Genomic DNA, 10,889 nt, shown 5'->3' on the forward strand with positions numbered 1-10,889 from the left:
TTGGGGACACCTAGATAACCGATGCTTTTGCGACTCTATCTTGCATGGAAACATGTGTTTGGTCAGGTAACAAGATAGAGGAACTGACAAGGTACGGATATCATAGTTAGCATGCGATGTAAAGTCCATAATATGCAATGTGCAAACTAGATGATATTGTCTGCTTGATCAACAAAAAGCCATTGATAAGGTGTGTTAAGGAAAACCTTCAAGAATGAGACTTAAATGAAGTACTTAACAATAATTTCAGTGCAGGTCGATATATGAAAAATGTGTACGGCTGAAGTCGTCAATGGTGATTGGGTATGGACTATGAACCCATCACTGAAAATTGATGCCGTTCACTTGTTATATAGTGAATTAAAGTCATCTGGAATGTTTTGTCAGTGGGAGAACACATTCATACGAGTGCGGTCAGATTGGTGGCAAAAACGTGCGCACGTATGGCCAAGTCACAATCAGACGTCGATCTATGAGGTAATTTCATAGATGAAAGTTGGCATGAGGCAAAATTTTGGTACCAAGGTTAAAAATGCTCAACTCAGGTTTATCATCTTATCATGGTGTGTTCAAGTGAGAGATGATGGAATAAACAGTGACCACACCATAATGTGGTGTGACTCACTTCACTCAATCTTCTCTCTCTTGAAATTCTAAATAACCTTCCCGCAAGAAAACGGATTGATCTGATAAGTTGAATTTGAACTCAATGGATGCATTGTTTCCAAAGGTTGTGACCTTTAGCAAATAGGTGCCATTGTGGTTATAAATACATTAGCAGAATGTTTTCTTCATATACATTCAAAACCATTGCACATCCAGATTATTTAAGACCAAACTTGGTTTCCAGATTACTTCGTCTTGCGTGATAAACACCCTCACGGGAACTTCGATCCGTTGCCATTGTTGGATTATCTTTCATATTTTTCAGTCTCCAATCTAATGAGAAAAAAAGTTCAAATATATTACTACACATTATTTTTTGCAATTCTATGTATTAAAGGGAAAAAAAGAAAAAAAAAAAAGATAGGATAATTTGTATTAATTGTTTTAAAACTTGAGTTGAATTTTACTATACTGTTTATAGCTATTATATTGTTCTTTATTTGTGTAATATTTAAATGTTAAAGATTGTCCAATATCTAAGGTAGAATAAAGTTTCCTGAAGATAAAGATTTTTTTTTTTTTTTTGATCGGCAAAAATCAATTGTTAGTTATAGTTATTAGATTAGTATTTATAAGAGTTAGTCTCTCCACCCTTTGCAAAGTACAAAATACTTTCCTCCTTAATTCAACTTCTTATAGGGAGAGTTGAACTCATACTCTCTTACGAACTAAACCCTCACGAAAGTCAAGGTGGCCAACTAGAGGCCTAGTTGGTTTGAAGATATAAATGGAGGTTTTGTGTGAGAGATCGGCTACCTCATTCTGATAAAATATGTTCCTTTTATAGAGAATTAAACAATTACCTTTGTGTTGGCTACATATTTTGTATAAGTCAATCATAATTTAACACGTGGCACGAGGAGGGCAATTTGGGGAGTTAATATAAGTTGCCAATCAAAGTCGGACACGTGGCAATTCGTATTGATAATAATGGATTTGTATAGCACTGGAACAATCAAGAGATACAAGATGATGTGGCCTAACGGTTACTCATAAATTTAAATTCAAAATCAGGAGGGAAGCTTAACTGCAAGAGTGGCATAGTGAGACTGACTGTGAGAGAGCATGTTCAACAATCATGGGAAGACGCTTTGATGGTTGGAAGCTCACTTCGACAGTTACCACTGGGAAATATAAATAGTAAGGAAGGCCCCAGAATGAAGGACCCAGACTTATATCCATAAACCAATTTATTTATTTCATATTTCTTTTCAGTTTTACATTTCCAGCACTTCAATTCTTAGGAGTAGTTTTTCAGTAGTTTGTTGCTGTGAACCTCGTCGAGGCTGGGTCATTTTAACTTCATTGTAAGTTTTCATTTCCTTAATGAGATTTGATTTCTGAATTATATTTACTTTTTACTATTCGTAATTTCTCCTAAACAAGCCACCAGTAAAAATCCTCTTCATTGAGGCTGAAAGAACTTCAACACAATCGCTTGATAATTGGTTGGCAATTATAAATTCTGTAAGGACTAATTGATCATTGCTGGCACGTTTAAATTTACACAATTAACTATTGAAAGTCAAAAAAGCCAACATATATTTTTGGCACGCCTAGTGGGACCCTAAAATGGCTAGATGTAGGAGACAAGGAGAAAATGAACGCTTGGAAGAAAGTGTGGAGGGAGAGGTAGAAGTACCTGATCCAGAGGATAATGTAATAACACATCCTATGGAAGCACCTAGTTCGTCAAAACCTATGGTCGAACAGACCAGCACCTCGGAACATACACCGCATGTTCAGAATATTGGATGAGGCCATGGAATTGGACCATCCATTGTTCCGTCTACCCAGCCAATGAATCCGTGGAGAGGCTTGGTAGATGCCATGGGATAGCAGTTAATGTATATAATGGAAAGACGGGCAACATCCTTCATGGATCGAATGAATTCCCATCAACCAACTATCACAAGGCATATGGGGGAAAATTCAAATGTTTTTCAGCAAAGATTAGCCAGAGATAAACAGCCTATGCAAATTACTGAACATACTAATTGTCAAACTAGTAATCAAAATTATGGAAGACCATCACCTGTACCTCAATCATGGTATGAGCCTCCTTCGAGGCCTTTGGTAAATCAAAATATGTCGTTACCTAACAGCGAAGCCATACAAATTGGTGGATTTGGGTCGATAAAAGAAAATGGCATGAGAATGTTTCCAAATCCCATGTTCGAAACCATGCCTGGCACAAGGGGGCTCACTAATTCTCTGTTCGAATTCACACCCGAGGGATTGGAAGGGTTTCCCACGCCTAGGAGAGAAACAAGACCAGTTCCTCCTCTTATAGCACCTTTCACAGGACAGGCCCAGAGAGGTCAACCATACCCTTAACAACAACCAGTACCACAGGGATAGCCAATCCTAAATATACCTCTCTATGGACCAAGAGGACCTCAAGCACATGGAGTTCCACCAAACCCTATGTTTGCTCCTCCAGTAGTAGTCCAGCAAGCACAAAATATGGTTCCTAGGGATCAAATTGTTAATATTGTCAGGGAGATGTATGGACCCATGGTTCGAGGGGTCTAGACTCCTATATATAGAAAGCCATATCCAAAATGGGTGGATATGATACATGAATACCCAAAGGGGTTTAGAATACCATATTTTGCTTTTTTTTATGGAAATAGAAACCAGTCAACAGTAGAACACATTGCCAGGTTTACAGGCCAATGTGATGAATTCACCAATAATGATTATATGAAATTGAGACTTTTTCCAAATTCTTTAACTGGGGCAGCCTTTGCATGGTATATTAACCTTGCACCTAGCTCTATGCAAATTTGGTAACAAATAGAAGAGGCATTTTATGCCCAATTCTTCCAAACAGAACTTGAGGTTTCCATGGCAGATTTGGTAAGGCTGAGCCAAAGGCCTGATGAGAAGGCTACTCAATTCATTGCCAGATTCAAATGAGTACGAAACAAGTGTAGAGTCATTTTATCAGAGCCTGAATTTGTGAGATTGGCTCAAAATGGTTTGGAGTTTAGGCTTCGAAAGAAGTTCGATTCAACTGAGTTTCGAGACTTAGTGGAATTAACCTATAAGGTGTCTAGATATGAATTTTTACTTAAAGAAGAACATGATCGAAGTAATGCATCATATAAGACTTATTATAGGGACCCTAATTATAAAATTGATGTAGCAGAAATCGTAGGAAAAGAACCTATGACCTGTGTGGCATTAATTCAAAAAAAAAATACAATGGCCCATCAGTTTAAAAAGAAAGACCTTCATAGGAAGTATTCTTTTGATTTAACAAAAGCAGATGACATTTTTGATCATTTGCTTACAACAAATTTCCTAAAGTTACCAAAAGGAGTTAAGATCCCTACCCCAGAAGAAGTCAAAGGAAAAATGTACTGTAAATGGCACAATTCTTGGTCTTATTCAACTAAAAACTATATTGTTTTTCGGGACAAGATCCAAGAACAAATTCGAAAAAGGAGGCTAAAGTTTCCAGCAAATGCAGAGAAAGTTATGCGGATTGACACTAATTTATTTCTAGAGATTGGGGAGGCTACAGCCAATGTTGATATGCCAGATTTCCAAAACCTATTCTTGAAGGAATTGGAGGAGGTTAATGTGCAGATGCATGTTGCCAGCCAGACTACTTTCAAGAAAGATACTAGAAGTGCACCAGTAAATGGACAGAGCTTTATAGATCGAAAGGATGACTCTAGTGAGGAAGCACTGGACGATGACTCTTTTGAGGCAGCTGTCATGCAAAAGATGTGTCCCAGGTGCAAGTTAAGTTACAAAAGGTTGAGAGGGCTCCCAATTGATGGGAAACAACATTACAATGATGTACAGAAACGCTCTAAGCCAACCAACACCTACAACAGATGGCCATACCCAACTAGTCCTAGACAGCAACCATACCTGGCTAGACCATCAGCGCCTAGAATGCAATCCAAGGGTAAGAGACCTCTACATAAGTTCAGACCACCCAATTACTACAGGATGAAAGGCAATTATCCTGAGAGAATGCCTGAATTAGGCTCAAGTCAGGAAAACAGAGCCAACGATTGGCCTCCAAAGTCAACTTCGAACAAGCTGCAAGGCAATTACCCTGAAAGAAGGCTTGAATTAAGCTCGATACAGGGTGCCAGAGCCAGTGATTGGCCTTAACGGTTAGCTTCGAAGGTGGCTTTGAAGACTGGGAAAACAAGTTCAGCAACTGAACTAGTGAGTTCATGGGTACCTGGGGTTCCAGACTAGTTTGTCATGCAGAACAAGACTAAGGAAATACCTGCCCAGAGAAATGCTTTTGGAAACAAGAGCAGAATGATTAAACCTTCTTTGGTGGCTCCAATTAATTGGGTATTACTCAAACACCCAAAGACAAAAGAACCAGATATGGTTCCAGTAATTTCTAGGTCTCAAAAGAGGAAGATCCAGCGAAGGTACACCTAATACCAAAAAGATCTGAAGGAAAGTGGAGAGAGTTTTTCATTGGCCCAGTTAAAAGGCCCGATAGAGAAAAAAGAAAATCCAAAGCTAGCTCCTCAGATCAAAATAAGTGTTAGCAGAGAGCAGTTGGCTAAGGTTCACACTGAACTGAAAGCCAAGGAAAGGTTTAGCTTAGTAGGTCTTGAAAAGGCCTTGATAGAAAGCGACAGTGAGACAGAAGGAGAAGTTGAACTAGGCTAAAGAAAAAAATTGGCTGAAGATGAGATGTTTGAAGCATTTATGGCTGAACAGACCTTTTTGGTCGCAAAGCAAATAGGAGCAAATCACAAATGAGTTGCTTCGAAGGAAACCACCAGCATTAAAATACCAGAGTGTAGCATGGAGGATGCCTCTTAAGCTTCAGAACAGGCCCAAACAGGAGAAAAGCAATTGCAGCCAATAGTACAGTTTGGCTCATTCTCTCCAGTACCAGTGAACATGGTATATGTGTTGCCACAGGAATTCCAAGTTGAAGAGGGGAACCAGAAAGGTTAAGAAAATGACCCAATTCCAGTTTCTAGTGAAGATTCGCAGGTCAGCATGATTTAAGATGAGTCGGAAATGGCCAAGCTAATGGAAACTGACGAAGAAGATGAGGAGGTGACCATTAACCTCTAATATCCCTTCGAGTACCCCACAATATCTATGAGCCAGCACGTTAAGCCCTTGTATATCAGAGCTTACTTCAATGGGATAGAGATGAATAGGGTGTTAGTGGACAATGGTGCAGTAGTAAACCTGCTTCCGAAGTCCTCTTTGAAGAAGCTGGGAAAGAGAAATCCTAGGTTAATCCCCACCAGTACAACCATTGTTGGTTTTGCTAGGGACAAGCAAATGGCTTAGGGTATTTTACCCATCAACCTGAGTGTGGGAACCAGAGATTGCATGACAGCATTCTTTGTGATAGACAATAATGCCAAGTATAATACTTTGATTGGCCAGGACTGGATCCACACCAACAAGTGTGTGTCTTTCTCGTTACATCAGAAGATGATGATAGCTCTGTGCAATGGCGAAACAGAGGAAATCAATGCAAATCTGTAGCCTTTTATTGCTTGTGCTGATTTTGCTGAAGCCAAGCTATACACTGAAGGGGTTGTACCGCTCAGTGTTGTCACGACCCAAACCCGCCCCTAGGGGTTTAGTATCGTAACCGGCTAGTAATCCTTGGATTACCGAAGGCCTCTGAACAGAATAATATATATAACAGGGGTTGAGGAAGCAAATATACAAAGTTACATAGTCCATAGAGCTATGCAGACATATATGGGACAGAATATTTGAAACTTTTCATATACATGTTTGCATACATGCATATAAGGCAATTAAATACAGTAGCCTTACATCATCCAAGCCATATATACAAGATTACTACGTGTTCAGGCCAGACATAAACATTTCAGAAATACAAAAGTCCCAGAGACAATGAACCTAGGTAGATCTCAAAAGGGAACCTCCATGGGAGGCGTGACAGCTGGCTGACACCAAAACTCACCAGGCGGCACCTCAAGCCTGGTCACGTGCTTGTTCACCTACATACATATAACTAATACAGTGAGCTAGAGCCCAGTGAATAATAACTAGGTAAAGGGTTAAATGAATGATGTCCATCACAGATTTAGAGATCAGAGTTAATATCAGAAATAGATTCATATACATATTCAGATTTGTAAACAGTTATATGTGGTACACCCGTTAGCTGACATATCAACTTGGTCCTAAGACCCACATGCATAGTCGGTACCGACGACCATAAAGGTCCACATCTTGCGCGCAAGTAGCCATGGTATTGTTACCCCCAGGCGAGGGCCACGTGAATATAGGCCTTGGTATTGTTACCCCCAGGCAAGGGCCACGTGAATATAGGCCTCAGTATTGTTACCCTGTCACGACCCAAACTCGCCCATATAGGTTTAGAACCGTAACCGGCCAGTAATCCGAGATTACCAAAGGCCTGCTTAACAGTAATACAGTAATACAAAGTACAGGGGCTGGCGGAAGCCAAAACAGTAATTAAAATATGTCCAATGAGCTGTGACAGTCTGTATGCAAAAAGACTGTTCATATATATATATACACAATCAGTATGTAAAATATATACAATCATTCAGGACAGGGACTTAATCACTATTAGAACAGTACAGTACAGTAAACACTCAGTCTATACTAATTATAAACAAAAAGGGAAAATCTAAAACTCCCCAAACAGCCTCAACTTGAACAGATCAGGAACCTCAAAGGGAGACACAAAGGTTGGCTTTGACAAAACAGAGCTTAGCTTGACGCTCCTAGCAACGGTTCAGTGCCTGAACACCTACATATATATATGAGCAGTGAGCTAAAGCCCAGTGAATAACATAATGCGTAAAGAGGTTAAGAATGAATGTCCTTTCAGTATTGAAAACTGTCAATTGATTCAGTGTATCAGTCATTCAGTCATAACAGTCATATGTGGTACATCCAATAGCAGAACAGTCCAGTAAACAGTAGGTCTTGAAAGACCGAACAGTCAATGATGGCCATCATAACAGTAAACAGAAGTTCCAAAATAGGAACTGACAGAGATCTCTGTAACAGTAGCAGTAACAGTAACAGTAGTTGCTAAGGATGCCACAATACAGTTCAGAATAGAGGACAAACATTCATTCAGTTAACGGTAAACAGTTCAGAAAACAGTTCAGTTGATTATTCAGAAAATATTCATTTTTGAACATATCTTTACAACATTGTTACTCACAGAGTTCTGGGCTACAGATAAGCTAGTACGCGTCTCCGGATGCCAACCCTACACAGTTGCAGAATGAACACACACTAAACTACACAGTTGGGAAAATAATAACTTAATCCCTAGTTTGACTCGGTGTGGTTCTACATCAATATCCTCATTAAGATGCCTTAAACTAGGCCTAGGAATGTCTAGGATGGAATAAGGATGCAAAGATGTACATTAAAAACATTTTCAGAATTTTCAGAAAATAGAGGTCCCGCTCGAGCGTGGGTTTCCCCACTCGAGCGGAAATATAAACAAAAGGCTCCGTTCGAGCGTAAACTTTCCCGTTCAAGCATACTGCAAAAGTACTGGATGTGTGAAAATCATGCTCGATGGGCGCTCGACACCCGCTCGAGCGTGTGACACAAGTCCTCGTTCGAGCGTACATTATTCCGCTTGAGCGGACTGTAAACCAAATGAAAGTGCTGGGAACACGATTTTCCCGCTCGAGCGCCAGTAACCCCGCTCGAGCGGAAGTCCAAATTCTAAAAATTCCAGATTCGAACCTCAAGCTCAAAACCAAGTTTTAAAACACCAAATTCGATCCTTTTGGGCTAATTTTCTAGAAAATACTTCAAAACTCATAATATAACATGTTTCAAAGATCAATTTGAGAAATCAAAGCCCAAAGGTAGTTCAATTAAACTCAGTTTCAAACCAATTTCCAAGAACATAACTCAAACATGACATGCATGAGTTTAAACCAATTCAAATCTTCAATTACTTGCTCAAATGAGCTAATTCTTCCAAAAACATGGTAAAATCATGAACTATACTCAAAATATGAACATGCATGTGGCAAATTTGTGAAGAACAACTTCAAAATGCAAGAATATGCCCATGCATGCAAAGATTCAGCTTTGATTCAACAAATTAAGCTAATTCTAGGTGTAGGAGTCCAAACATGCAATCAACCTTCAATTTCCTCAAATCACCAAGCTAAAATTGTTGAAATCAATCTATTCCTCTCACTCTCTCTCTCTCTAGTCGGCTATAGCAAGGAGAAGGCTGATGAAATGTGTTGTGTCTAATGAGGAGAGCTCAAAAAAATGTTCCATGTAATGGGCCACTAAGTGGCAAAGTTGTGAATTAAGCCAATTTATCAATATTTAATCTAATTTAATCTTACCAAATCCCATTTCAAATAAATATGCCATAAAATCACATAAATTATGATTAACACATATCACTAATCAATTTCAGATTCGCCCACCGATAAGGCCTTCAATTTACAGTTTAAAACATAAAACATGAACAAATAGTTTAACAGTCAAACAGATAGAGATACACTTAAACAGATACAGACAATCAATCAGTTCAGGATTTCAGTCAATTCAGTCAATTATCATCATCAGTCTCAGTTTAACAGTGATCAGTGGTTTATCAGTAAATAATGGTAAGGGTTGTCACATACCCACAGGCAAGGGCCACATGAATATAAGCCACAATATTGTTACCCCTAGGCGAGGACCACGTGCATATTGGCCACGGTATTGTTACCCCCGGGCGAGAGCCACGTGAACTAAGGGTGCCACCAGTACTTTTCAGAAAAAGGGACATTCATTCATAATTCATAAAATAGCATTTCAGAAAACAGATCGTATCATATCATCAGAAAATACTTGTAATTAAACATAGCTTTACAGAGTTATTACTCATAGTTGGCTTTGGGTGTAGACAAACAGAGCAGATTAATCAAATGGTTCAAGGCACGCGACCTACACGAACCTACATACAAATGTACACTTGAATCACATGCTCAAATTATGCGTAACTTGCTTTATTTGTTCTGGGTGTGTTTCTAGTCTTTAACCTTATTATAGTGTCTTAAATATGGCCTAAGAATGCCTAGGATGGAAAGAGGATGCCACAATGCACTTGAAAACATTTGTCAAATTTTCTAAAAATAGGGTCCACGCTCGAGCGTGGCTTTCCCCGCTCGAGCGTACGTGCAAGATGTGAAGGCTCGCTCGAGCATGACTTTTCCCGCTCGAGCGGACTGTAAACTTTGAAAAAGTATTGGTTGCATGTTTTTCACACTCGACGGACGCTCTATCCCCACTCGAGCGTAAGACTCAGGTCTATGCTCAAGCGTGAATCCCCTCACTCGAGCGGACTGCAAAACATACGAACTTCTGGGTATATGCATTTCACGCTCGAGCGTGACTTATGTCGCTCGAGCGGAAGTGCACGTACTCAGAGTGTCCGTTCGAGCGTGAAGCCCCCCGCTCGAGCGTGGATCAAATTTCTGGAATTTCCAGATTTGATCCACAAGTTCAAATCCAACCTCTAAGGTACCAAACTCAAATTTTCTAGGCCAAAACTTTTGAAAACTCATGGAGGCTCATAAAATAACATGTTTCAAGGATTAATTCAAGAAATCATGGCCTAAAGACTTGTCAATTGAACAAAATTCAACATGAAACTCAAGAATGTTTTATGAACATAACATGCATGAACTTTCTTGAAGCCCAACATTTCAAAACATGATCAAACTTGATGAATTGCTGGAAAAACATGGTAATTTCTCAAAATGTAGGTGAGATGAGCACATGCATGAAAGAAATCTTTGAAATCATGCTCAATTTGTGGGAAAATGCACATGCATGCATGGTATGGCCCAATTCTTCTCAATTCTAATGCAATTCCTCCATGAATTCACTTAATTCCTCAATAATCTTGTAGAATCCAACATAATGACTCAATGAAGAGTTCAATTTCTTACCTAGGGGGTTGAATTCCCAAGAGGTGAAGTTAAAACTCTTAAATCTTCTTCAAATGGCAATAATTCTAGCAATCCTTTGATTTGAGCCCAAATTCCTCAAGTCTTGAACCAATTCTCCATTCTCTCCCTCACTCTCATGTTTGTATCATCCAAGAAATGAATTGGGAGTGTTTTGGTGCTCAAAGAAGTCCACTAAGGCCTTAATTAGATTTGGACAAAAGTGTAATTAATTTAAAGCCAAATAAAAATCTAATTTAATCGTTCCAAATC

This window comes from Camellia sinensis, chromosome 5 (assembly GCF_055761805.1).
Source record: "Camellia sinensis isolate YWXY chromosome 5, ASM5576180v1, whole genome shotgun sequence".
Lineage (NCBI taxonomy): Eukaryota > Viridiplantae > Streptophyta > Magnoliopsida > Ericales > Theaceae > Camellia > Camellia sinensis.